This window comes from Amblyomma mixtum, chromosome 2, assembly GCF_055824585.1.
Source record: "Amblyomma mixtum isolate Tamu chromosome 2, ASM5582458v1, whole genome shotgun sequence".
Classification (NCBI taxonomy): domain Eukaryota; kingdom Metazoa; phylum Arthropoda; class Arachnida; order Ixodida; family Ixodidae; genus Amblyomma; species Amblyomma mixtum.
In genome coordinates, this window is record NC_143013.1 from 300,068,271 (window position 1) to 300,095,843 (window position 27,573).

Below are 27,573 nucleotides of genomic sequence, written 5' to 3' on the forward strand. Positions count from 1 at the left end.
GTGCAGAGACTTTGATGCCCATTAAAGCATCCTGTGCGGTCAAAATTAATGTGAAGCCCTACAGTACGGCGTGACTCAAACGTCTGCATGCAGTGTAGCTTTTGTAACGTGAAATTCCAGTTAAACTAATAATCATCATTATTTCAACTATTAATGATTAGATCGAGGTGTTCAGCAACACGTATTACTTCTAGTAATCACGCTTACGACCGTGCTTACCCATTTTCATTCCGCACTACCCAGTACGTCGGGCATGAGTAGAACTCGTAAATGTTCGCCAAGTCTCACACACGTTACACCTAGTTACATCTCGGTTTCGTGATCAAGCCCAAACTTCGGTCTTAGGCTCGTCAGCAACTACTTTCACGACAATGGCTGAAAGCAACTATCCAGTGACGCGCTATTCATAAATCAATTAGGGAGCTCAAAAGCGTCACGCCTAGCAAAGCCTAATGCGTGTCTCCCGAAGTACGCCGCAGCGACAGCAATCAATCAATAAAAAAAAGGGGGCGAACCAGCGAAAGCATCTGCGCCGCAAATGAAGGCTTCGGCCCGCGAGTCGCATTAGGTAAGGCCCGTCTTCCATCGGGCGACACGCACAGCGCCGTCCCGCATGAAACGCTCTCTAGCACGAGACAGGTATACAGGGCGGAGAAAGACAACGCGCGTGGAGAGAGAGAGAAAGAGAGAGGAACGCGAGGAGACGGGAGCACAATGTTCGCGTGGGCGATGGTCGGTAATTCCTCGCTTCGCCACCGAGGTAGAACCGAGGAATCGCCGGGCGCCAAAGCCATTTAGGCTAATTCCGCTGCCAACGGGGCAGCGGCAGCCCATCCCGGCGGAATATCTGTCAGAGCTCCGCCGCCGGCTTCCCGTGTAGCGCTGGGCCATCCTTCCATTCTGGGCTCGGCTGGCACGACGTCGGGCCTAATCCGCGGCTCGGTTGATCGAGGATGACGCGGCCGACGCGGGACAGCCGCCTCGGGTTCGTCCCTGCGTGCGCTTGCAGCCTCGGGTTTCGTTGTCCCGCGCCTTCTTCCACGCGGATACACGACCGACGCACCTCCTCTCCTCCACCCCTGCTTCGTCTCTTTCCTCCTTTCTCTTTGCACATCGCTCCCCCTTTTCCAGCGCAGCCTCACGAGTGGGCTATATAGCTAGGCCGTGGACTTTCCGGCGTTTGCTTCTGAGAAAAATCGGCGAATGTTGCTCGGCGTTTTTGGCAGCGAACGTTTTTCAGGGTTTAGCTCTTTTCGGGAAGTTTTTCGGCTTGTTGTGTGGTGCAAACGCTAGAGCCGGTGATCACAGCGAAAAAAAATATTACAAAGTTTACAAGCGATGCGGTAGAACCAAAGAGCACCATTCTCATTCTTCTTTTACCTCACTGGTACACACGTTATACATAGCAAATTGTAGCGGTAGGCTTGTCGATCTTGTTGACTTGATTGTGTTAGCATGCTTGTGTTGATAGCACCCAACTTCGAAAATGCTCGTTCAACATTACTACTTCAGATGTTAAAAGACGCTCGGGACAATACTGGCTAGCAGCACGCATGTACACTCCAAACACGAATACGCCTATATGGGAGTAAAAAGGGAGTCAGCTGTCCTTTAGCGCACACCCATTTTTAATAAAAGGGAGTGCGCTAGAGGACAGCCTACTCTCCTTTTACTCCTTTATGTTGAGAGTGTAGTTTCGAAAAGAACGGAGCGACGACCGCATCAGTCGTGTACGGCGACAAGTTTGGACCTCGGGCTGAAGCTTCTTCAGAATGCATTCGTCCCACACTGCCCCACATTGCTACCCCGTTGGCACCTTCACAAAGCGTGAATTACTGTGGCAACTCCGTTTCTCACAAGGGTGAGCATTTTGGACGTCGACCTAGGCGGCACTTCTGAAATGTCAGTCATAGTGGGCGTTCCGCTCTATGTTCTCATTGGCACCTCGTCGGGACACCTTGTAGAGTGCTCTAAAAGTGCTGCGAGCTGAATAATTAGGTTCTCATCTACTACGTTCAATAGGCTGCGCACGCTTCAGCGGCCTACTGGTGGTTCCTGATTCCACTTCTTTAGCCTTAGCAGGGCGACAAGTCTCATGCGAAGAGGAGGACACATCTCGTAGTACATGAGGTTCTTCTCCGACTGAAGCGTCTTAACAGCCTCGAGTAAGGAGGCCTTGAGGTTTGGGATCCCCTCTCTGACGTCGTCAGTGATAGTAAGAAAAGGCAAAATCTGCACATAAAGCTTTACAAAATCAGCGAGAGCCTGACAGAAAACCATCATGGCGGGGGTTCACTGCGAAGAAAGAGACCATTTTGTTCAGGAACCAATTGACGACCGAGAATGCTCAACTTACGCCGCAGTTCCTGGCAGCGCTTCGTGAGAGCCGAACGAATCTTGGAGCGTGTGCGAAGAACGCCGTATCAACCACTCGTCCTTTTGCACATACTAGTCGCGCGCGGAAGTGGCCTGAATGTTCCCGGCCGGGACTGCACCTCGAAGCATGCACCGGACTCAAGCGTGACAACACAAAGTTTCTTTCCTATACAGCTGCAAACAAACGAGCCAAGCGAAATGATAAACGAAAAGAAATACCGATAGAAAGTAGCCGTCCTCAGCGGAATACTCTCGATTAGAGCGTACGAAGCAAAAACAAACCGAGTTTTATCAGCCCGATCAGAGGCGGTGTCCGCGCTAACGCCCGTCACAATTAACACTCGTCGAGATGGGCACGCTCGCCAGATAAGACGCGAGGGGAAAGGAGCGAACTAGAAGGGAAGAAATGGAGGAAGGGTGGAGGGGTGGAGGGGTAGAGGGGAGGGGGGAGGCGCTTAGAGCGCCATCGAGGCCCGCAGGGTAAACAGATGGCCGCGGCCGCCATTACGAAACGCAAACAAAAAAAAAAGGTGGAAGAGAGAGATAGGGCGAGGAAGGAGTGGAGCAAGAACCAACTGTAGCAGAAAGGCGAGATAAAGGCGTGGTGAGACAAATAGAGAGAGCGAACAGCGCGGCGGAGTGTTCCGGAGAGCGCTGTGCGACCGTATCGCCAATTAGATAGGACACGGCTAGAAACACGGCCGGGCCGCGCAATCGGTCCGGAGAGACGCGGGCACGGAGAACGAAGCGGCGAAGGGCACCGGGTTGCCGATGCGCGGAGAATAAAAGAGCCGGCGTACGCTGGCGAAAAACAAAACAAAAAAGAAAGAAAGAAAAGGATAGCCTCTCCCCCCTCCCTTTTTTCCCGCTGATGTGTACAACGAAGACTCAGCGCGCGTAGGCGAAGAGAACGGGAGGAGGAAAGGGAAAGTTTCGTTGATAGCGCGGGGAATACAGCGACGGTAACGACGGAGATAAGACTCTTGACAGGACAATGCAGTGTCGGACCGTAACATTAGCCGGAAAGGAGCAGCAACAATGAGAGAAAAGCAGGACGAAGGGATGCAGTACAAATAGGGACAACGAAATGGCTTAGAAGGGAGCGCTCGCCTTTGTACAATCATGAAAGGAATAACGAAATAGCAAGATAACTCAATAAGAACTGTAGGCGGTCGAAATTTCAGACGATTTTTTGAATAATCTGAGTGCACTCATTTTCGCATACAACACGCAGCAACAATGTCTGAACTTAGGAACCACCTATAGGCGAATGGATTTCAGCACTGGACGCCTCACCACACTGCGTATACAATCATCAAATTACTTGGTCTAAGCTCCCTGTTGCGAACGCCACTTTGCATATCAGAGAAGCAGTCATGCGCTACCGTGGATCGACACTGTCAAAGTACCACGCAGAACACTACAATTATCACAATAACAATTTACAGAAAGAAACCTCAAAATAATAAAAAAACGAAAAAAATCCTCTTCCATTAAGCTTTCTCATTTTCATCCTAATGTGTCCGACCAGAGCAGTTTTTTTGCGCTCGCGAGCACAAAAAAACTTGTTCTTTAGCTAATTCCGATGCAATGAAGAAACTCCACCAAACACGTGCGCGGAGAGCGCTCGGACGGCTACGCGCTGCCGGTCACACCATCGGACACGGGACCACAATATGGTCACGTGATGTGTTGCGCCAACAACACGCCGACGCCACTCGCGCCACAACTCAGCGACTAAAAATTTTCGCTGTAAAGCATCGCAACAAACATTGCGATGCGCAGGCACGCTGCCACCATCACGGTATCGACGAGACAAGAGCAACAAAAATCGCTTCCTAACATGCTTACCCCGATTCTCGCTTTCCCATTCCGAGTGTTTTATTTATTTATTTTTTTCTGGCCAGATATTAAGCTATGTAAAGCGTTTCATAATTTAGCGCCGTTCTTTCCTCTTCAGTGGAAACATAACCGGGACGTAAGAGCGACAAAGATAATACTGGCCAACAGAATGACAACAAAAAGACACACAAGACAGCGTCAAAAAAAGCCATTCGCAAGAGGAGGCCGTAAAACGCCTGGATATGCGCAACCAGAAACAAGAACAAACCTTCGCAAGCGAAGCGTCGACGATGGGAGTTAACGAAAACGCGCTGCTCATATGGGGGGAAAAAAAAGAGAAAAGGCACGATACAAGCAATGGGGGTAAGGGAATAAGGTTCAGTGAAGGGATCCACTAGAGGGGAGTTAAAACAGCAGTAGAGAGAGAAATAAGAAAGGGTGCAAGTGTGGACGGACTCTACTAGGCGCAGAGCACACGAAACAGCGGCCGCATGCGTCGATAACCGGAAGAAGGCCAGCGAAGAAGGTGGGGGAAGGAGAAAGGGGAGGAGGAAAGACAACGGTCGCGCTCGCTATTACGGGAGCGTCGGCGAAAGCAGCGGGCGGCCGTCCGGCAGGGACTCGGAAGGCTTAATTATCTCCCCTCTACGCGTCTTCCATTTAGCCGAACGCCCGCCGAAGCATTATCCGCCCCCATTCTCCCGCTGATCACGTGACTGGCCCGCTCTGCACTGGTCAGGGACGAATGCGCGGCCTGGCCTCAAAGCAGGTCCGCAAAAAAAGAGAAAGAAACAGAAAAAAAGGGCGACATTTACTACTGCCGCAAGAGCGCGGAACACGTATAGCGTGTTGCTCTTTATGGAAAACAGAAGCGATACGGGCCGTAATGCACTACGCCTGTACCGTCACGGATAAAGACGCGCGATACAGCGTTAAAAGAAACGCGGCCCAGATCACAATGGCCGCGCGGCGAGCCAGTCCAGAACCTGGGCCGTAAAAGGATCTGGCGTGTAGCGCCCGTTCGTACGGCCCGTTTGCGGCTAACGGCACTTTGTCCGGTAACACGGCGGCATAATCACGTGCACGTGAGCGGTATTGCTACGCCGTCGATATGTATACGGCCATTAGGACCATATAAAGCACTCACGACAAACGCGTCGAAACGGTTTCGCTGGAACCCTATGTACCTAACGCGACGTGCCTATACCGCCGCCATTTTCGCGCGTACATTTTTGGTTGAGCGCAGAAATCAGATCGATCGGTCGCACACTGCGGCTCGTTCAGTACGTTAGGAAGTCGCGCAATGCACAGTATCGAACACTTAGAACTGTTTTGACTGCCCATAACGTGGAAGAACGCTAGAGCGCGCTACAAACGTATACATGGGGGATTGCGTAATAAAAAAAAGAGGGCACTAGATTAAGAAATAAAGCCTCCACAGAAACCCGCCGGCCGGTCACGAAAGCACAAAGACACGAGCACACAAAAGAAGCGGCAGCATCACGGTTTACGGTCTGCTCCTTCAAAGCGGTACAGAGATTTCTTTGGGAGCAATTCGATGAGGGCTGGACGGAGAAATTTCGGAACGAGAACTCAGCAATCGAAGGGCGATCTGCCGCTATGGGCACAAATGGCGCTCAGCAGAGTCCGATAATACATACGACTGTAAAAGAAAAAAAAAAATGTAGGAGAAAAACAGGAGCACGCTGTTTCTTTTCCGTTCGCATACCAAAATGATGGCACGTTAGAAGCCAAAGCAACACTGTACGCTTTGAGGTTCACCTTGTGCAAGGCCCCGGACAAATTTCAGCCGTCTGGCGTTCTTTAACAAGCAATCGCGATCTCAGTACGCAGTAGTTTTGCATTCGGTTTGGTTTGGTTTATGGGGTTTAACGTCCCAAAGCGACTAAGGCTATGAGAGACGCCGTAGTGGAGGGCTCCGGAAATTTGGACCACCTGGGGTTCTTTAACGTGCACTGACATCGCACAGTACACGGGCCTCTAGAATTTCTCCTCCAAAGAAATTCTAGCCGCCGCGGCCGGGATCGAACCCGCGTCTTTCGGGTCAGCAGCCGAGCACCATAACCGCTGAGCCACCGCGGCGGCAGTTTTGCATTCCACTTGTATACAGATGATTTTTGTTTAACCTTTAGAGATTTTTATTCGAAAAACTGTGAGAGATAAGTCTTTGAGGTTTCTTGACCTGCATTGTACAGCAAGGCGGACATTATGTACCTCACATAGATTAATAATTAGAAGATTAATTAATATAAATTAAATAATAAACTTTTTTATTCCTGATTTTAGGCAGCAAGGCTATATTGCAAAATTGATGGCCGCCAACATCGAAGGTGAGCTATGTTCTTAAATTTTCTTAATCGGCAATGCGCTTCTTTTTATCGAAAGTCAAAGATACGCATTTGAAGGCTCAATGAGTTGGCTTTCCCGTAATGCATTCTTATAAAATGGCGTCTTTCACACTTTTCTTGCATAAAATACAGGCGCAGTTGGTATACTAGACGATGTAGAGGACGTTAACTTGATTTCAGCAACAATACCACCCGCCGTGACGCCATTTGATAATTAGGTAATGTGGGAAAGCGAACTAAACGAGCTTTTCAATATGTATTTTTGACGCTGGATATTCCGAACCAGATTGCCGATTAAAAAAAGTTGAAAACCGAGTTCACCTTTGATATTGAGGGCCATAAATTTCGCAGTATAACCTTAACCCCGAAAATAAAAAATAACAAGTTTAGTAGTTAATTAAAATTAATTAATCGTCTAATCACTGATAAATATGAGGTACATAATGTCCGCTTTGCTACCCAATCGAGTTCAACAGACCGCGTCGACGCATCTCACACAGTTTTTCAAAATAAAAATTTCTAAAGGTAAAAAAAAAAACGCGTATAAATTCGGCTGCCGCGGCCGTTATTCAACTGCCTTGCTGAATAGCCGAGCACATATTTCTGTCCCCGTTGTGCTTCGTCTCTATGCCCCCCTTTCTGTTTTCGCACAACGTGCAATTCTAGCTATCCCTATATTTCTTCAGACCGCGGATCTGCTACTCGAGATAAACGCAGTAGTTTCTGCGGAAAACACCAATACTCTTTTTCTTTCTTTTTGTGTTCGTGTTTACGCGAGTAATACCGCTTCCGTTACCACGCATACCAAGCACTCAGGTGACGGGCGTTTTTGCATTTCGGCCAAATCGAAACGCAACCGCCTCGGCCGGGTGCCGAACCTTCGACCTCACCGCGCTCTGCAGCAGAACCACGCGACCCGCCGTGCCAACCCGGCAACCCGGAAGCAAGTTCTCCAAAGCAGCCAGCTCGCTACCGAAGGGGAGCACTATATATACGCGAAAGGAGCCGTTCTCCGCAGATGCTGCTGATCTCCCCCCTCCCCATCGGGCTCTCATGTCCGCGCTCTCAACGCCTTATACTCCGTGAAGGGCCCTCGATGAAGCGCCAGCGAGAGCGAAGCGCTGAAGCACCCTTCCAGCGCAAGCCCGTCCGGCCGCGTGTTTGCAGCAGCCACGCCCTTCACGAGGCAGCCGCCGGCACGTCGAAAGCACGAGGGACGCTCACGTCGTTCGACGCGCGTTAATTATACAGCGCGAAAAGAAGGAGGATGAGGAGAGGGGGAGGGGCAAAACGGGGACGGGGCGAGGGCACGGGAAACAAGGCTAGGAAAGACGAAAATGAAAGAAAGAAAACTCGGGTCTCCCCCGCTGTGTTGGAAACAAGCGGACTGCCAGTGAGCATGTACACAAAGAATAAAGAAAAAGAGTACGAAACAGGGCGTGCGCCAAACAAGGACGCACGTTCGGCGGGGTCGGATAAGCAGTAACGGTGCGCGATGACACGACCAATCCGGTCAGAGTACGAAACCATCCAGGGAGATACACCCTTTCAGGTATTTAAGAGGGAAGAAATGTACAGAAGGATATTTTGGAGAAAAGAAGCCGCGGTTCTTTTCAAAGGCCCTGGGTTCTTATGGGCAAAAGAGGACAGATAATGAAAGCGCGCAGATAAAAGCGCTGCAAATTAAGGTGGCGGTCCCACTCTGACGGTGAGCGGGAACCATTTTTGGTGATATTTGTACGTCGACTGTACCTCGCTCGTTCGCTTCATAAATATGGTTCGGATATCTCCGAAAAGCTACTTTTCTCTGCTTTCAAAAGATGCATTTTGTTTAACGGTAGCTGCAAATTTGTTTCAACTGTAAAAGAAAACGCAAAGATGAAAACTGGCAGTTGAGCTCAACTTGTCTCAGGAAATGCAAAATTGTGAAAAACCTCTTGCACCTAGAGAAATATCTTTCGAGATACTTTGAGATCGGATGCTAATCAACATATTTAAGCATTTAGAAGTACGTGTATAGATTAGTTTATTAGCCACGCATGTTTGAAAAGCATAGAAAACAGAACAATGTAATCTGCAATAACTTTTGGGATATGCATTGCACTGCGGCGCCTTTTTGTACAATTTGAGATCGTCTAATCGCCCTTCCATTCTGAAAATTTCATTCGTCTGCCTAGTTTAGTTTAAAAGTTATTCCTGATCAAAATTAGCGTTTTTTCGAAATAGTTAAAAACGGAATGCAAAATTGTTCAGGTAACCAGCGCGTGGCAGTTTTGAGATTTTGCGTGAAGAAACTTAATACTTCGCTCTACGCGGCTAAGCATCGCCTTTACTCTACGGCTTTTGGGGAATGCGCAATGTCTAGTTGATTTTCGCTACCTTTTTTGTTCCTCTCATGAAGGACACAAGCTCTTGAAACGTTCCGCGGCTTCTTTTTTTCTGGCAAATATACTCTTAAAATGTCGGTCTCTCATTCCTTTAATCAACTTGTAACAACTGCCAAGAACAAAGTCCACAGAATACAAACAATAATAGCAATAACGCAGCGACATGCGATAAATGTAGATAAGTTTAGTAAGTAGCGCCATCTACACACATGCACGTGTACTAAATAATCACAGTTCAAAAAAATAACGAGTGTGGCGCTGCTAAATATTTACAATCAGGAGGTGTTCACGAGAGGGAACGATACCTCCACGATGTTCGCACGTTTCCCTCGATTTTGCCCTATGTAGAGTGTGTCGAACTTCCAAGCAGATTTCCGCCATATTGCTTTGCTGGATTGTTTTGTAGCGTAAAGCTAGTAAAGCCACACTACGCGGGTCAGAGCCGAGTTTTGTGCGAGTGTGCGCCGCCTGTTATGTGCATGCGCGAGAACCGCGTGACGTCACGAGAGGCGCAGGTCTGCCGGTGCGTCGCCTCCTCGCCACAGCCGGTGCGAGCTCCTCGCTGCCGGCGCCGCGTGCGCTCCTCTCCGACGCGTGACCTCGTGTTTACGACAGTTGCGCCGCGCGCTACTGCGCATGCGCGAGGAGGGTGCGCGGAGAAATGACGGTCGCGCTCAACATGTAAGCTCTGGTAAGCTAAAGAGAGTCGAGTCGCTGCCAAACGGCGCAGAAGACTGGAAAATGTAAATTCTTCCGATCCCGAGGTTGTCGCCTGGCAGTTTGCCGTCGAGCAGCCGAGGTGAAACGTGCGGCCGAAACACCGGATCACTTTACGCTACGTATATCCAGGCATAGCAGAGCTAAGCCACTGCCAATTTTTTTCACCTGACGCTACGAAACGCATTCTGGGCGTCGTATTATTTTTCGAGGACAGCTTTGGCATTGCTAAAGCGACAGGAAAGGGAAGAGACAGGCTTTCGCTTCGTGCTGCCGGTTGTTCGTTGTTCCGGCTAGCGCTGTGGAGGGGAAGTTGGAGAGCGCTCGATTCGCCTGCACTCAATGCACCAGTTCGGCAAAGTTCTGCGGCAGCGGCGGTGCGGCGGGTGTGTACCGCTAGTTCCGGCACTTTGAGCGCAGTTTGGCACTGTCTGCTTCCAAACGGATGGTCGAGTGCAGGCCTGGTCGTCGCTAGCCTTTGCGATGCCAATGAATTGCAGCCAGCTGTTTACAGCCTACATCAGCGGCAGCCAACCTCTCGTATCTCATGAAGAAATGTGCAAACCGCACATCACAATATCATGTTGCCATGAACCAGCCTCGATCCGTTTCTTTGGAGAACTCGAGCAGCGTTCTAGCTTGTCGACGAGTGAAAGTTACTTGAGTCTCCGCCGTTTATCACAACCCGCAAACCATCATCTGCTTCCATGGCGGCTGCAGCTGCACTATTTCAGCACTAACCATGGAGCAGGTGCAGTTTTCCTGAACTAGACTCGCACTTCTTTCAAACGAATGCCGTGGTTCAGAGGGTGCCATGTTCCACCGCTGAAATGAATCCATGTGGTATATAAGTCGGGTACAACTCAAGAACGAAGCAGCACATGCCCATCAAAGGAGACCGCCCAGCCAAGCGCGTCGACCGAACAGTTTTCTGTTCGGTCTCCACAGGTGCGCCGCGACAGCAGTGGAGACTGAAGCTGCCACGACCGTCTGTTGCCGAATATGACCCCACCTGTAACATTCAGCGCTTTTGCGAAAAAGACGCTCTCGCGCGGATCTATGCGAAAGGTGAGCAGCCCAGCCCTCTCCCCCCCCCCTCCCCCTTTAGTGGCCAGTGCAGCTGAGACAATAAACGGGGGCACCACACCTACTAGTACCTTCGCCTTTCTCCCTGTCTTTTCCCCTGCTCCTGCTCAGGTGCTCCTAGAGACGATGGCGGATGCCGGGGCAGCAAAATCTCTTCCTTTCTTTTTGCGTTATTATTCTTTTAGCCTTATCCCGAACAAAGGACATCCACCGTCGGCGACACGGGGACAAAGCGCCGACTCCTTCGTTCTCTTTCGCAGGCTTGGCTGCATGCACAGCCACACAAATCGACGTGATTGGCTGGAGAGTTCCGTCTGAGTTGCGTGTGCCGCTTCGTTCTTTTGTTGTAACCGACTATAGGGCTGAGAAGTCCCCTTTTCGGGAACTGGCACAAAGGACCGCCCCCTCCCCTTGCTGCGCGCCCCTCCTGCAGGCGGGGTAGACTAGCGCCGCAGGAAAAGGAATTCTCGGAAAATGATTACAAGCACGTTATAAGCGGTGTTTACATGACGGGTTGAGTGGAGGATTTGAGCTGAAAACCGGTTACTGGGTTCATGTAAACGAGTCGGGTCCGGGAGTCGAGGGAGCGAGTCCAGTCAACTCCGCTGCAGGGGGTGGGTTGACTCACTCGACCCCAACAGCAGATAGCACGTAAACCGGTCTGAGTCGGGTTAGTGGAAGGAGGGGTGATACATGCGAACCTGTTATTCGCTTGCGCCGTAGCGCCTGCGAGGCAGCCGTGCATGCCGCAATCTTCCCGGCTGCCACTGCCCTTTCCCGCTGCGCCGTTCGACGCTTGGTGCCGCTGCTGTTGAACCGGTCGCGACTCGCTAAAATCGAGTTCATGTAAACATGCAGTCAAGTTGGGCTGACCTTGCTCAACTCGATCTCCTGGCTCGACCCGCCGAAGTCGGGTTCATGTAAACGAGGCTATAGTTTCCTGACAATAGACGGTGTGAAAATAGCAGCTGTTCCTAGAGTTTCCAGGTACGCGCGCGTGGACACGCACGCATACACACACACATACGCGGGCGCACTTTTTCAATCTTTGATCCAACCAAATCGAGGCAAATCGACGCAAGGTTAGAAAGATATACATTTCAGCACGCGATGGAAAATTCTGGAGGGAATAAGCAACCTAATGATGCAAACTGGATACAAGAAAGACGTACGTCTAAAATGAATAAGAGCACGCAGTTGAGGGTCCAAACGAGAGAGGGGAGGGGGTCGCCCTAAGTGCCTACAGAACTATCGCTTTGTAGCCGACCCCTTTTTTTTGGCAGCAGTCCTGCACCCCCCCCCCCCCCCCCCCCGTTCTTCTTCGTACAATGTCTATAAAAAAGTCTCGAGTCCGCCTCGTGAATGGTATGCATCTGTATACTGCATTTTTGTGAGCCTTGGCAAAATTCCGTCGAAGTTGATCGGAATTGGTTGCAAGGTGCCGCCGCATGTACGACGAATATTTGCTTCTGAGGAAAACACATTCCGACACCCTGCGGTGCTAACCCTCTCAATAGCAATTTCACGTCTCTTGCGCAATGTCGATTCATCTCAAGGGTAAACAGAAATTGACAATTGCCCACTTCTCTCTGCCTTTTTCTTTACCAACCATAGTTTATAAGGTTGGACAGGCATACGCTGAGCGTTGACTAAATTGTATAGCTGTCTTTGTTATAGTTTTCTTATCATAGATGCAATATCATTTGATAAAAAAAATATTTTTTTTTTCAGCGCTATAGTTAGCAGGTTACACTCTAGACCAGGAGTGTTCCGACTACTACTAATATTACTATGCATCAACAGTGACGAAGTGATTGAACGCGCAAAAGACGAGGGCAGAAGGAAGGACACAAGAAAGGCACCGATTTCAACTATAAGGTTCATTGAAAAAAAAAAACGCTAGAAATATATACATGGGACATAAACATAATTAATTTTCTTTATTTCACACCTTCCTTATTTTTGGCGTCCGCTTCCTCTTTTCGCTTACTTACTAATTTGCTCTGTGCAATTATGTCGACAATTATCACTAACTCTCCCAAGTTTCCACTGTGTCGACGTTGTGCCTTTTGCGATGCGGGCTGGGCAGCATTATTTTTTTCTTTTTCTTTGCTCCCACTAATATATGTCACGACATTGAAAACAGGAAAGTCTGTAATCGCGTAAAACTCAAGAACGAAACGGCACATTCCCTCAAAGGAGGCCCTCCAGATAGTAACATCGACGGTACAGCTTTCTGCGGCTATTTAGCCAAGGCTAAACAAGAGAGAGAAGGAAACGGTCCTCTGTTCCCGTGCTGGCATCCTTATCCCGAACAAGGATCACCTCACCTCTGACGCTGTTTGGACAATGACGGTACCCTCTCTGCCCCGGCTCTCCAACTTTTTCCCTTCACCCTTCCGGAACCATAGACCGAATAAAGGAAGCCCCACTCTCTTTGGCTTTGGCGAGGGACAGGCAGAGAAAGAAGCATGCGGAACCACCCCAGCCAACACCTCCCCCCCACGCACGACGGGGACTAGCAGCCGGGCTTGCCATGGTTCGTTTGTAATCCTCTGAAGGCAGGCGCAGCAACAAAAGAAAAGCCTTCACGCAGCACGGGTCAAGAAAGGACCGGACACGTATCTCAACATCTCAACCAAAACCAGTCTCGGGTCGCTGGGGGCAAGACGGGTACACACTTTCTCAGTGATGGATCAGTGTCGTAGCCTGGTGGCAGAATATGAACTACTCGCAAGATGGCGGCAGTGGAACCGCCACCTTAAGTGCCAGCTACTAATTTCGCGCGGAGAATAAACGCAGTAGGATGCAGTAGGCACTCAGGTGGGGACATGGAATTAGGGAGTTTGCAGGAACAGCGTGGCCGCAGCTGGTACAGGACAGAAAAATTAGGGAACAACGGAAGAGGCCCTTGTCCCGTAGCTGACGAAACCAGGCTGATGATGGTGATGACATGATAATGATTTGCTTTTCAAGTACCGTGTCTCTGAATATGTTTTCATTATCTCCATAAGAGAACAATGCGCATTAGTATTCCAGCAGGGTAATTTGTGAAGACCGAACAGGAAGTAGCACGTGCAGCGTCATCTCCATATAAATGGACGTGCGGACTCTCCTGAGCGTCCTGAGCGCGGACCACGGAATTCCGGTATGCCTATTATAAGCGCGCGAAAGACTCGCGCTGGGGTGCTTCCTTGGAGCGCTTCAAAAACATGCCATTGTCGAAGATCATCGCACTGGCAAAACCAGTACGAGGATCTTCACTGTTTCCAGCCGGCGGCTTTAAACTTTCCAGAAAACTTCGGGCTTTCATTAGTTCCTTACGCAGTGCAGGGCGGTGTTCAGCCACCTGACAACGTGTTTGGGTATATTCATACCTCTCTTGTATCCACATCACCATCCTCCTGTCTTCTATCACTCAACATAACCCACCTTCCTTAACTCATAATAATCCTCTTTTACGGTTCCCCTTCATACCCTAATGAATGACAAGTAGCGCCCCCCCCCCCCCCCCCCCACACACACACACACACCACACACACAGAATCATAGCGCATGCTGACCTCTCTGCCATTCACTGTGAATAAGTATAATCAATTATAGATGCAAACTATACTGACACGAGAAGAAACGGGCCTCATGCACGCGTTCAAGTAGTAAAATTCAACCCGAACCGTGAAACCTACCAGCGGACACGCTTCATGCGACACCACTCATTAGTTAGTCCTAAATTACAAACTTGATCGCTACAAAACAAAAGGGCTCGTATTTGCCCCGAAGTCACGGCCAGAAACACTACTCTAGTTCCATTCTCTCATAAGACGCGGCTCCTTCAAACGTTACGCGATACACCAGGCCCACTGCGTGTAAAGGAACAAGCACAGAAAAAAAAAGCAAATAGTACAGGAAGAGCGAGCCCGCACGGAACCGAGCCACGACAGCGCGGCTTGCACCGAGTGCGTCAGCGACTCCGCAGGCCCGCAGCGAAATTGCGCGCCCGACCGAAACTAGCGCCGTGAACTTTGTTCAAAGACGCACACACGCGCAACCGTGTGCCCAGGCAGGCAGTTGCCTGCGCAGCGTCTGGCGCCGCTCACGTCTTCCGAGCAACAGTGTTTCGAGTTGCGCTCTGGTGCTGCGTCGTCGTTCCAATCCCATTACGGAGGAAGCACCGACGCTTGCCGCATGCGCCCGCACTGCCAAGTCCGGAGAGAGAGGCTGCGGTGATGCTGCGTGCTAGGCAGGGAGAGAAAGAGAAGAAAGGCGCACCCGGGTACAGAGTGCAGGCAACGTTGCGCAACTCCTCCGCCGCCATTATGTCCCGCGGAGAAAGTTCCGGCCTAATTGCGTTAGCTTGCGTCACGAGCGCGGTCTTCTTCTCCGGTGGCTGCCCTCCCGCCCGCTCGCTCGCCTGCGCGCTCGCATCGGCGTCGTTTTGCCCGGCGGCCCCATAATCAAGCGAATCGAGGGCGATTGTGCCTCGCTTGATGCTGGCTTTCCACATAATGTGACGGCATGCACGAGCGCACTCGGCAGTTTTTCTGCCGCGGTTTCGGGCACACAGGACGTCGACGTACGCAAAGAGAGCACTCGATACGTTCGTTCGTCCATTTATTTGACTGTGACGCGTGCCCGCAAATCGCAGCTTCTCAGGTTGAGCGCGTTTCCATTTTCGGATCTCCATTACTCCTCCTCCGATTGAATCTGACTTTTTTTTTCTTTTTGATTTCGTAGTGGCTAGAGCATATCTGGCGACTCACTTTTCCTAATCGTCTTAGGGAGCTGGCAAAGTGCCGCAATTCTTCTGTGAAACCTTAGACAAGTTCCGTACCTTTTGCTGCTTGCATTGTGTTCTTGCTCTTTCGCTCTTAACGCAGACGGACGGTACTCTAAAATGTTCCCGTTCCGCCGTAACGCGCGCTGGCGGTTTATGAATTGTTCTTTCGCTGCGATTTCTAAAGAGGCTTCCATAACTATCGCGAAAACTACGGATTTGTTTGGAATGCGCAGTGTATATAAATGGGAGCCAACCGTCGGCTGCGCTTTTACCTTTGAATAATACAGATCGCGCCGCACAGTCAAAGACGCTGAGGTGCTTCTCAGTGTTCTGAGAACAAGATGTCCCAGTAAACAGTTTTGCGCGGTTTCTGTGCGCCGTCACCACCACGTGAGAAACAACGCCGCGAATGGTGCTTGCTTAGTTCTTTATTACTCGCGCAGAAGCTCCGTTTTCTAGTGTCTACGCTTCCCACGTGAAACATGCTCACCATATCGGCTTTCTCGCAGCCTGCGCGCATGCCTGCAAATCTTTTCTTGAATCGTCGAAACAACCACCTTTTAGGAAGGCATACATGACGATGCTTTTAGGCAGTGGCTGGTCGTACGCCGCATGCATCCTGTTTATCGACGATCAACCTGCCGCCGAGTTTGTACTTGTTTAGCGGGCGCGAGTGCGGTCCCATGAACACTGTCTTTTCTTTCATTGCGTCGGCGTCAGAACACTCATTCTCGCAAAACGCGTCCAGCGTTGGTGTGTGAAGCCTCGGTTGGCAGAAGGCGAAGTGGAGAGAGGAAAATCCCCTCTCCGCCTCTCCCTCGTTGTACCATCATTGCGAGGCGGCAATATGGTAACCGTTCACCTGTCACCATTTTATAAAATAAAGGCAAACCAAACAAGTTTCATAACGCCAGAGCACAGTATTGTGCCTTACTGTCGCGGAAGCCTTTCATTATGTGCGTCTATGCAGGCGATAGAAGCGCCTAATAGAAGTCCCTTTTACGCACTTTACGCGTTTCAGTGTTAACGAAAAAACATACGGAAAGGGAGGCATTGCGTGCGAACCAGACACACGAAACAGAGGAGTGATGTCAAGAAGTCGCCGAAACGAGACAGACACATTACCGAGCGTCTAATGAGATCGTAAATAGGCCTGCCGACAGCAATGAATGACCGCCTCGCAATTCATACATAACCAAAGTCGGTTTCACGACGTCCGCATGGAAAGCAATGCATTCACCGGACCTCCCCGACACAAGAAAACAATACGGAAGAAGAAAGGCGACGTCAGTGTGGGAGTGGCCCCATTTCCCCCGGCAGCGTGCAGACTTTAAAGCAGCTGGCCGAAAGGTCACAGTGTTTACCAGAGAACGGCGACGCGCGGTTTGCGCGAGGAAATTACTTTACGGTACTCCGAAAAAAAAAACGAAAGGAAAGAAAGAAGAGAAAAAAAAATAAAAGGACAAAAATCGCCACCACCGCCACAGCTGACGCAAAGCGGGACAAGACTGGTGACGAGGCACACAACGCCAGGAATATGAGACCAGGTCTAAATTCTGACGACAGAAGTCCCGTTGCCGGCGGAATGAAACAGAAGTAAAAAAAAAAAATAAAGAGAGAAGGTGAACACACACCGGCGCGGACAAGACTGGATATTCTCGACCGCCCACGCGTGAGGAGCAGCGGATGTGCGCGAACGAGACAATAAAACTCGGCGGGCCGTTAAATTTTCCGGAGAATGACCAGGAAAAGAGAAGCAGGAGACGCTTTTCCGTTACCTATATTTATTCCACCCCTTTTTTTTTTCTGTGCCACCGGTTCTCCAGTCTTCTATTTCGTCGCTTGTTTATGACACCAAAGGAAATAACAGACTGACAGTGGGCGTCTCGAGAGTTACAGGGACAGCAAAAGGCCTGTTTTATTGGCCCGGGACGGTTTCTGAAAGGCCGGCCGGTATTGTCATTTTAAACCGCCACGAACAGTAAAAAGCAACGAGAGTTTTCAAGCACGAGCGCAGGAAAAAAAGAAGTCTATATGGAAAGGATAGACGAAGCTCCTCTTTGGGGTTGAACTAAAAAGATTAAAAAAGCAGTAACACAAGATGCAGGAGGCAAAGGTGCCGTCATGGCGATCATGCGAAGAAAAACGGTGCCCGATAGAACGATCGACCAGCAGAATTTGCAACAGTTGTGTATCTGCACCGTGCACGTTTTGGAACAGCTTGGAAACGGCACTGTAACCTCGCGGCTATAACGCCGCTTCGTAACGAGCATAACGCAGACCTTGACACCCCCATCACAACTCGTAACCGACGCTAGCCCAGAGCTCTGACGCCGCTCTCCTTCGCTTTCCCTAAACCATAAGCGTTTAACAATCGCGCAACAATCACAAGTTGGGCGACTCAGAATGCGTGGCTCTGCTGTTTCTGCAAGTATTGTGCAGAATTAACCTCAGGCGTGTATTGCGAACAAAAATAAGGACCACGAAGCAACACTTACCTAATCACACAAAATACTGTTTGCTTACAAAGTAGTCTTCTTAGGTTAAGTAAGAACAAGCTTCGTTGTAGAAAACGTTTTGTCAACTCTTATTTTTTCCTTAGCAGCGAAGCACAGAATGACATAACGGCTATGGCGCTGCATTATTTAAGGAGAGCCGAGCATCGCACGAAAGATAACGATTACAGTCAATGATGAGGAGTATATGACAATCAACGCTCACGGAGCGATCAGTCATTATGCTAGCAAGCGATCAATAGAAACTGCAAAAAATACAAGCCTGGCTCGAGGTCAAAGCAAATGCGCGATATGCACACGGAACACATTAATCACACATTAGTAGGAGCCGCACAAGTAGATTTCGAATCCTCGTGGGTCCTGACTGTTAGGAAGCGGAAACAACGCCGCGAATTATGACAGGGCACAGGCTCCAGGGTGTCGAACCGGAATTTTTTCGGGTTCGGTTCAGGTTCGGGTTCATGCCTTTCGGGTTCAGTTCTGGGTTCGGCGCCGGAGCGACATTCCGTTCCGGTTCGAACCGCTCCGGATAGCATCGAACCGGTTCAAACGGGTTCAAACGGGTTCAGACTGTAAAAAAATTCTGAACGTAAGTTTTTATTCAACCTTGTTTTGCTGTTTACTTTTCTAAAACAGCACTGCAAAATTTGCTCCATGCGAGATGTTTTACTGTCCGCGGCAAAAAGATTTAAATTTGCGCAAGAGCCGCGAAATCAAATGAACTCAGAATTAGTGCACACCGGCTGTGCATATATACTAGACTCTATCTGATGAGATACATAAAAAGAAAAGCTGATGGATTTTTCATCTACAAAACCTTTCAGCTTCAGATGTTTCGAAGTCCCCGTCAGGCGAATAATAGGTCTCTCTTGAAGCCTGTGTCAATCGGGAATTTCTCCGGCGAAAAATGCTTAAGCGGGCGCCATCAGGACCGCTGCATGCGCCCACTATGAGCGGAAGTTGTCTTGTATTTGCAGGTATATACAGCCAAGACATCTTTCTGTCACCCCAAAAGCGGCTTGCCAGTCACCCCCCCCCCCCCCCCCCCCCCTCACTCTGGCACACCTGCAGCATGCATCTAGCGAGTTTACCAAAAATATTTTATTTTCATCTCCTGCTCTACATCGCCTTTGTAACTCGCATTATATATGTCCCGACCACCTATAGCTCAGTTTCTTGAAAAACACAGCTAATCGTGGCGTGTCGCTAGTACAGTGTAAAATTAAGATTTTGTCCTATGCTGATGTCGTCTCCGTCTCTTGCTCTGATGAAAAGAATATGATAAAAAAGCAGGCTTGCATTGGTTGGGGGCTCTTCGTGTCTGTACCGACACAAACTTGCGACGTCTTCGATGCGACGTTGCGCTGTGAATATGTTGCAATTGGTGCATTGCAAGAGGACGATCGTAAATTCGTTAAATAGAATCTTTATTACTTTTCTGGGTCGCTTTCAAAGGGAGCCCATGCGTGGACAGAATTTAATGCTACCTTGATACAGTATGGTGAGTCTTTCGTGCAGTTTTTGTCCAGTAACCTGTTTCACGATTTTTATTTTCCGAAACCGAAAACCACCGTTTCCTGGCAGCTGGGCTTATTAGGTGACTAAATGCTATCTGTCTTTTATGTACATAGTCGTGAGGGAATTTTGTGCTGATAGACTTGATTTCGTAAGTATTCGCTTTTCCTGAGAATACCTGTACGGCTTCTCCAGAAGGCAGCTGACAAAGGTTCTGACCGGTCATTACTTCCTCTATGTGCAGCCTTGCCTAGCCTTTCTTGACGGCCTTATATTAAGGCGAGTTCAGAGGATGTACATTCAATAGGCCCCAAAAACCTTTCTTAGACTTCAAAAGTCGACCTTACGTGTTAGGACATGCCATCGAGCCAAGCGGACGTATGTCCCATGATCAGTGAATTGCTACATCTGCAAGCAAGGGGGAACTATTGAACAACGAAATTATTTGTGACGCTATGTTCGCTTGAGACATAGCTCACTTCATCATTCTCTTAAAAAGGACATTGAGGTTATGGATTACACTATAAGATTTGTGCCAGTAATGAAGGACACCGGAATTCCGTGTGAACTTTTCCTGTTAATAAGACTGCTTAGCGTGTGGAGAAGCTGTATGCTTGATAAACACGCACAATCGCCACTTTCGGCGACCACTGTTCAGAGAACAGTTCATTTTAGCTCAAAACGTATATGCTGCGAAAGTTCAACCTCCTGACTGATCGCCTTTCTTGACGTGTGCGCCTTCAGGAATTTTTATGTGCGGGTAGAGCAAGGGAGTGATAGTGGCATGAGGACGTATGCCGAGGTCGCGGAATTCGACCCAGTCAAGTAAGGCAAGACGAGGTCAGGGAGGTTCCTGATATTCCATGCATGCGGCAACAATAAAAAGAATCTTCGAAGATGGCCGAGTAGCCTAAGGCAGCAGTAAACAGCAGCTTCTCTGTTGCGCCCGCCGCCACTGGCTCGATTCCCACTCGGGGTTAGAGTATTGTAGTAGGTTTCTTTACTGCGTTAGCAGTTTAGTCCTCTTTCTCAAAAATTAAAAAAATTAAATGGTGCGTGCGTGTGCATGTGCGTGCGCGCGTGCGCGTGTGTGTGTGCGTGTGGGGGGGGGGGGGGTGCCTGCGTGCGTGGGTGGGTGGGTGCGTACGTGCGCTTAAGCATGTGTATGCACACGCGTGCATAATCTGATGGGCGCACATCCGGGCACTCACTGGCAAAAAAATTGACAGACGGTTGCAATTGTCGGTAATGCGAAGTTTAAGCGCAACTCCTCACACGCTACCTGGCATGTGGCGTATTACGCTGCTATAGCCACTCTTGGGGTCTTCCCGGGGCAGCCACCTTCCAGGTGGCGTTTAATTCGCTCTGCTACTTGGACAACCGGTTACGCCGACTACGACGCGGAACGCTGGAACGGGCGCATAATAGCTTCGGTCTAAAATGTCCCATCTACCTGCAGCCGATCTACCTGAGATGGAATGCTGTGAATGCTGCACGTGTGCCATTGCAAAACGTTCCACAACAGAACGCGAAAACGCTAGCGAATCCTGACGCCGCTTTGCAATAACTTGTATTTGAGTCGTCGCGGTGGTGAACGGCGAGGTTCCAACAAGTTCGAAATTTTCGCTTGGACGCGCCGCTCAGTCGCTCATTCGCTTGCATGTGAACCAACCTTTAGCCTCTCGCCTCAGACACAAACAACCCGAAGCGAGGGTTCTCGCACAGCTTCTGCCCTCACCGTTCGACCACGTTTTTCATGTGGCACTCTCTGTAAAAGAAGACGCATTACGTACGCTGCTATTGACGAGGGTGGCGCTGGTGAACACTCTGATGGTTCGGTTACACTACACTCCGGTTGCACCGCCGAAAGCCAAAAAGATTAGACAGTCGTCACCGCAGCGCGGAAGTAGCGGACACCTTAAATTTTCTCTCTGTGCGCTTTTCTTTAGACTACCTGTATAGCCTCTCCAGAAGGCAGACGACTCACGTACTTACAGGGTATTTGTTTCCTGTACTGTTGTATCGGCAACCTTTTCTGGAGTTCCTTAACACCAGTGCTTTAAAACGTGTAAAGCAAATGTACATTTATTTCTTCTGCTGCAAAAGCGTTCTTCTCTAAAATTCACACACCGACGCTGCCTGTCAAGGCATTACTTCATGCTGAGAAGATGTTTGTGTCATGGACGGTAAATTGCCGCGTACGCAATGCGCCAAAGACCATTGACCATTGTTCTATTCTGTGCAATGATGCTACGTTCTTCAGGGACATAATTACGGCGAACGTGCACTTGAGAAGGACATTGAAATCACACGGATTAGTACCCGTTTTTTTCCAGTGGAGAAAAACTGTGTTGTGCCGTGTGATCTATTTATGTTGGTGTGACTCTTTAGTGTCAAGAGCCGTATGATGGACCACCGCCGAATCACCGTGGTCATCGAAATCTTTGTTCCGTGAGCAGTGCGCTTTGGTGAGGGGAGTATACGTTGCCCTGGAAGGGCCGCCTTACTGGCTCCCCTATCTAGATGCATGGGTGGGCCTCTCAGACTTCTGATGTTTAGGGAGGTGGGGATTTGCAGGAATATGGTGGGCTCGTATTGCACAGCCTGGTGTTTTGTGGCATGGGCTTACTCCGATTTTCCTTTTCGGCACAATTTTCATGCAATAAAGAAAAAAATCGTCGCCGTAGCTCAGTTGGTAGAGCACCGGACGCAAAATTCGAACAAGGGTTCAGATCCTATTTTCGGAATGTGTTTTTCTTTTTAGTTTAATCAATTATCGTTAAAAGTAATTACTCTTTAAGCTCCTATTTATGAACACCAAAAATTACTTTTAAAAAAGTACATCTCCTATGCTCCTTGGTTTCGGTTATTGTTGGCTTCCCTCATGTGGGGCAGAGAGGCAGATATAAGCCGCCAGTCAGAGAATTCAAGATACAGCAATCTGAGAACAGCGTGACGAAGCTGCCCGCTAGCGATTGGCATTTTTTTTTATATAAGCAGAACAATTTCAATGCATCGACATTAACGAAAATCACTTCATCGCAGTTACATTTCATTTCAGTAGCACATTTCTAGGCGTTTTTCACATCTCAGTGAGCGCATGTATTTCCCCATTGCCTCTTTGTGTAATCACTATATTTTTTTTCTAAGTATCGCACCGCTGCTACATGCCCGCCTTTCATTGTTTATTTCCGTCGCGTGCAACAAATAATGTTCGGATTCTTTAAAAAGAAAACACATGTATATTTCTTTGTTTTGTAATAATAGTATTATGTGTGTTCTAACGCGTCAAAGCGGCGCGGAGTCTATCAGGAACGCTGTAGTGGAGGACTACAGATTAGCGTAGACCAGCTGGGGTTCTTCAGAATGCACTCACATCGCACAGCACACACGCATTTTGCATTTCGTCGCTAGCAAAATGCGACCTCGCCACCGGTATCAAACCCGCGACCTTGGCATTAGCAGCCGAGCACCACAGCCACTGAGCCATCGTGAGGGGACTTATTCATTATCTGCTATCTGAGACAAGGAATACCTCAGAAAGTAAACGTTGCACAATGTGATTGGGTCATTGCGCCTATGATTCACATATTTATGGTACTCGACACAAAGAAAAGGAAACCATTCTCACTCTGTGCTTTACGAGTTAAAGCAGTGCTAACAATTCGAGTAAAGCTGTACGTAAGCACGTGAAAGGGGGATACATTACACGTAAATCTGATTTAAATTCTTTACAATTACCAAAATCACATTGCAGAAACGCCAATTAGCTTTCTTCCTAGACACGAGACTTCTTTCAGTTTTGTTGTTGACCTGTGTGCCATTTCGACTGGATGCCAATTTCGCACTCTATAGCGCCGACAGCTTTCGCTGGGTAAATCTAAGCTCTGGCATATGCCCTTTGTTCTGAAAAAAGAAAAAAAAGTATGCCGTGTTGCACAAAATGGGCGGCTGAACCGAGTCCCGAACCGGTTCGGAACGGTTCCTTTGAATCGTTCCGGTTCGGGTTCAGTTCCAAGATGGCGAAAAAAATTTGGGTTCGGTTCGGTTCCAGTTCCGGGCAAATATTCGGGTTCGGTTCCGGTTTCGGGTTCAGGTTCGGTTCCGGTTCGACACCCTGGGCACAGCCAACCTCAGGTGAACGCCAAAGAAATATCCCCTGTAAAGCGTGCTCTGCCGCACTATGACAATACGTGTGGGCCAGACTGCTTCCAGGAACATTGGCATCTGCCCAGAAGAAAAGTGCGTGCGTGTGTAGAGGGAAAGGCAGGAGATAGAAAGAGAGAAAGGGGAGAGAAAAGAGAGAGAGGAACGGAGAAAGAAAGAAGAATTCAAGTAAAGAAAATACGCGGTTTGGCTAGGTGTCTCACCTTGAAGATTGACAACGCGAACACGGACAGAGAAAAGCCGAAAAACGAGCAAACATAAGTAAAATAGCGCTGAGCTTACACCCGAGATTTACTGAAAGATTTGTCGAGCACGCGCTTCACGCGATAAAATGACACGAGCAAATCGGTAAGAAGTCAATCGTACAAATATAATCTTAGCTACATACGTAAGAAATGCAACTTCTTGTTAGAAATGAACAACGACGGGGTCCTACTGTAAACATCCTGTATATTCCCGATTTCCCGCGCCTCCATCATCTCACCGGAGAGAATGTTTTCACAGCGCTAGCTGTTATTGGGAAGCTCCTCTGGGTTTGCCATGTCCGCGACCGCGTCTGCACTGGCGCGTCCGCGATCACGGGGTTATTGTCACAGATGTGAAGCAGGAGGAAAGGAGGAAAAGAGGAGGGAACGGAAGTGAGCCAAGCGAGCGCATGAGGCGGAAAAACCAGGCCAGACGTCACGACACATCGTGCGAACGCCCCACGTGTCGACGGCCAATCACACTCCGACCCCGAGGAGAGCGCTCGGGCCAGGCGATTCAACAAAGTCGGTAAAGCATCTCGCACAACCAGCTGATGCTGCTGTTTGCCGCATCGGGGTGATCAGCGCTGGGTGTTTTTTTTGTCCTTGCCGAGATTCTGACCGGCACTGTTAAAAAATGTAAGCGCAGCGCTGTCTTTGTCCGTATTTCGGCTTTCCTCCGTCCCTGTTCGCGCCGTGAATCTTCAAGATGGGCATGGACGTGGAAAAGCCTAAGCTGCGGCCCTCGATCCGGTTTACGCCATACTTCTGCGTGCTACCTGTAGCTTTGCGGAAAAGAGTGTGACTGGATAAATTATTGGACTCCAATTGCAAGGTTAGGGCTGTGACGAACGAAGTTAAAGACGTTACATTCGCAAGCGGAATGCAAGCACAGTCAGGTTTCATCGTTCACGAGTGCTCTAGAGACGAAAAGGAACCTGCTCCTGTACGGTGCCAAACCGTTTCAAGACTTTTTTGCCAGAACTTCATGACGAGGGTAGCACCGCGTTGAATAAGATGGACTGTCAAGAACGCTCGGATATACACACGAGAACAACAAATTCGCGCCAAACCCATTACCGTCCAGCGGACAAGAGCAACGCGTAAGTTCTAAGTGTCCCGAAATTCGCACACAGGATTCAGTCGCCACGACCCGCAGCAACAGAAGGAGGGGGGGGGGGGGGGGGTACCAGTAACGATCGTATCCCAGCTGAAGGTGCCGACGTGGGATGAGCTTCCAAACGAGATCCGGGGTGTAAAGGTTACGACCACGCTGGCGGGCAGAGATTTGGAGAAGGCTTCTCACAGGCAGACTCGGGAAGATTCGGAGCAGGCCCTTACGCGACGAGGACGCCCTGGGCACCGGTGGCGGGTAAAGGTGTTGGGGGCTGCCGAGAGGTCAGAGGGGTGTATGGCAAAGGACAGATGGGAGGTGGAAGAGGGCAGAAAGGCGGAGGGGGGGGGGCAATGAGAAAGAGGAGAGAGACAGAGGAAAGGGGGGTGGGGGCAAATGCGCGTCGCACCAGAAGGAACCGCCGCGGGGCAATCAGCGAGGACGCGTGAGCGGGCAGCAGCGGTGGCGGCGGCGACGGCGGCAATCAAGTCGAACCGGCAATCAGCCCGGGCCGCAATCAACGTGGGCCCTGCGCGCCCGGCCTGCTGCTTGGGGCGGCCTGGTAAGCCGCGCACGCACGGCAGCGTTTCGCCCGGATGGGGCACGGTGCGGAAGGGGCACAGCGCCCGACGCGCATTGTGTACACTCGCTGCATGCGCGTCAGAGGAGGAGAAGGCGGCGGCAAGCTGACGGCAAGCCAGCCGCTGGCCGAGCCGCCACCTCTCTCTTCGGTTCACTCCGGGAACTTCGCCGCGCGGCCGCCTGGTTAGGCGCGCTAATGCCGCATAACCGAATCGAAGTTCACTCCACTGCGCGAAGATTACGATGACTTAAAGCTCTTTTCCGCTCCCATTTCCTATTCGCTCTGTAGAGGTGACACTAGAGACGGCGCGATTTCGCGTTGCTGCTGAAGGGAAGCACAGGTAGTTCCTTACGAAAGGGAACATACGATCCGGATTTAACCTATGATTCCTTCAAGAACATAAGTAAAAACACAATTTTTTTCTTTGCTCCAAAAATTTTCTTTTGGAAAGATGTTACCAGTGAGGCATTTTCAACCTCAGTTTAGAACTGAGAACAGGATTCGTCCCTGAATGCAGTCTGACTGTTCCCGTTATTACTGGAGCTGCCAGTATGTGCAGCCATTTACATGACTGACACGAACGCCTTTTCGGAGCGTTCTGTTCACTCCACCTGCAGAGAAAAACATTTTTTCTTTGACAGCGCCACCAAGCGAGCTATGCAAGTTCGTCTCGTTCACCAAACAATCGACTCTTGACTTTCTGCGCTATTTCCAGTGCCTGACACATTATAGGGTGCTGGATGTGTGCCTGCGAGTCCGGTTTCCGAGCTGCGACGATCGTATCCCTTTGTATTTACGTTTAAGAACTGTCGCAATGATTAACTTCCACTGCGATTGCTATGGCGAAAGCTTGCCGCAGACGGAATTTTCGTAGCCTCACTCTCGTATTCCCGCGCTCTCTTATCGCGCTCAATATGCAACAGGACACATGACGATCATTAATTCGTAAACCGAGCCTCGAGGAACACCCAGTGTGGTACGGCCCCAACCGTCTCGATTACCGCAGCGCTCCCGACGTCGCCTACCCGCGGAGTTGCAAACTAGCGTCTAGGGCTTGAAATCGAAGACATCATTAGCGAGAACAGCTGGTCTACCAGGCCTCCAGCTAACTCGACTTTGTAGCGCGACAGCCCCAGAGCAGGAACTCATTGGCGGCGGTGAAATGAGGCGGCGCACATTAGACGCCTTAATGTCCCAAGCAGCGAAAGGTCCCATTAAGGGCCCCGGCATCATTCGGCCGCTCAAGAAGCCACACGCCAGAATCGTTAAAACTAGCATTAGTCATATTCACCGCGGGGTCTAATAAGAACGATAAAGTCGAGGCTGCGTAACGTTTACTACATAATCTAGGGTAATTAAAGCTTTCATCGAAGGGAGACTGTGTTACTGGCGCCAGCCGTTGGAAATGCGATTATTGGATAATGAAGATTTAGGGATCATCGTTGCACCAGACGGACCGAGTGAGCTAACTATGAAACAAATTGGAGATGTGCGAAGGAACATGCTTTCAGCTATTCCGTTTCTCGTATACGATGAAAGAGGCAGAAAACAGATTACATACACGCACGTACGCACGCATCAAAGAATATTGACGATGACACACAAATAATAAACAAGAGATAAACACATAAGAAAGAGATATAATAGGAGGCATCACGCGCGCTCAGTAGTACTCTATATTTACGAAAGGCGTTTAAAGATCACTGGTACTTTTTTTTTGTTTAAGTTTTGCTTTTTTGTTTTAGAAAGAATTCGGCGAGCGGTGCCTATTGTACTGGCATGAAACGAGCCTCCTGTATCGCCTAGTGTTGTACTAACGACGCAAGGAAATGCTATTCATGCGACACAAAACTGCGGACAAAGCTTTGAGCGAAATCAT

The 27,573-nt window shown here is 49.6% G+C and overlaps 1 protein-coding gene across 11 annotated transcripts in view; it reads right to left on the reverse strand.

The window, feature by feature from the left end:
- Camta (Calmodulin-binding transcription activator) overlaps positions 1 to 27,573 on the reverse strand; it is a 469,187-nt gene that overhangs the window by 41,259 nt on the left and 400,355 nt on the right. The window lies entirely within an intron of this gene.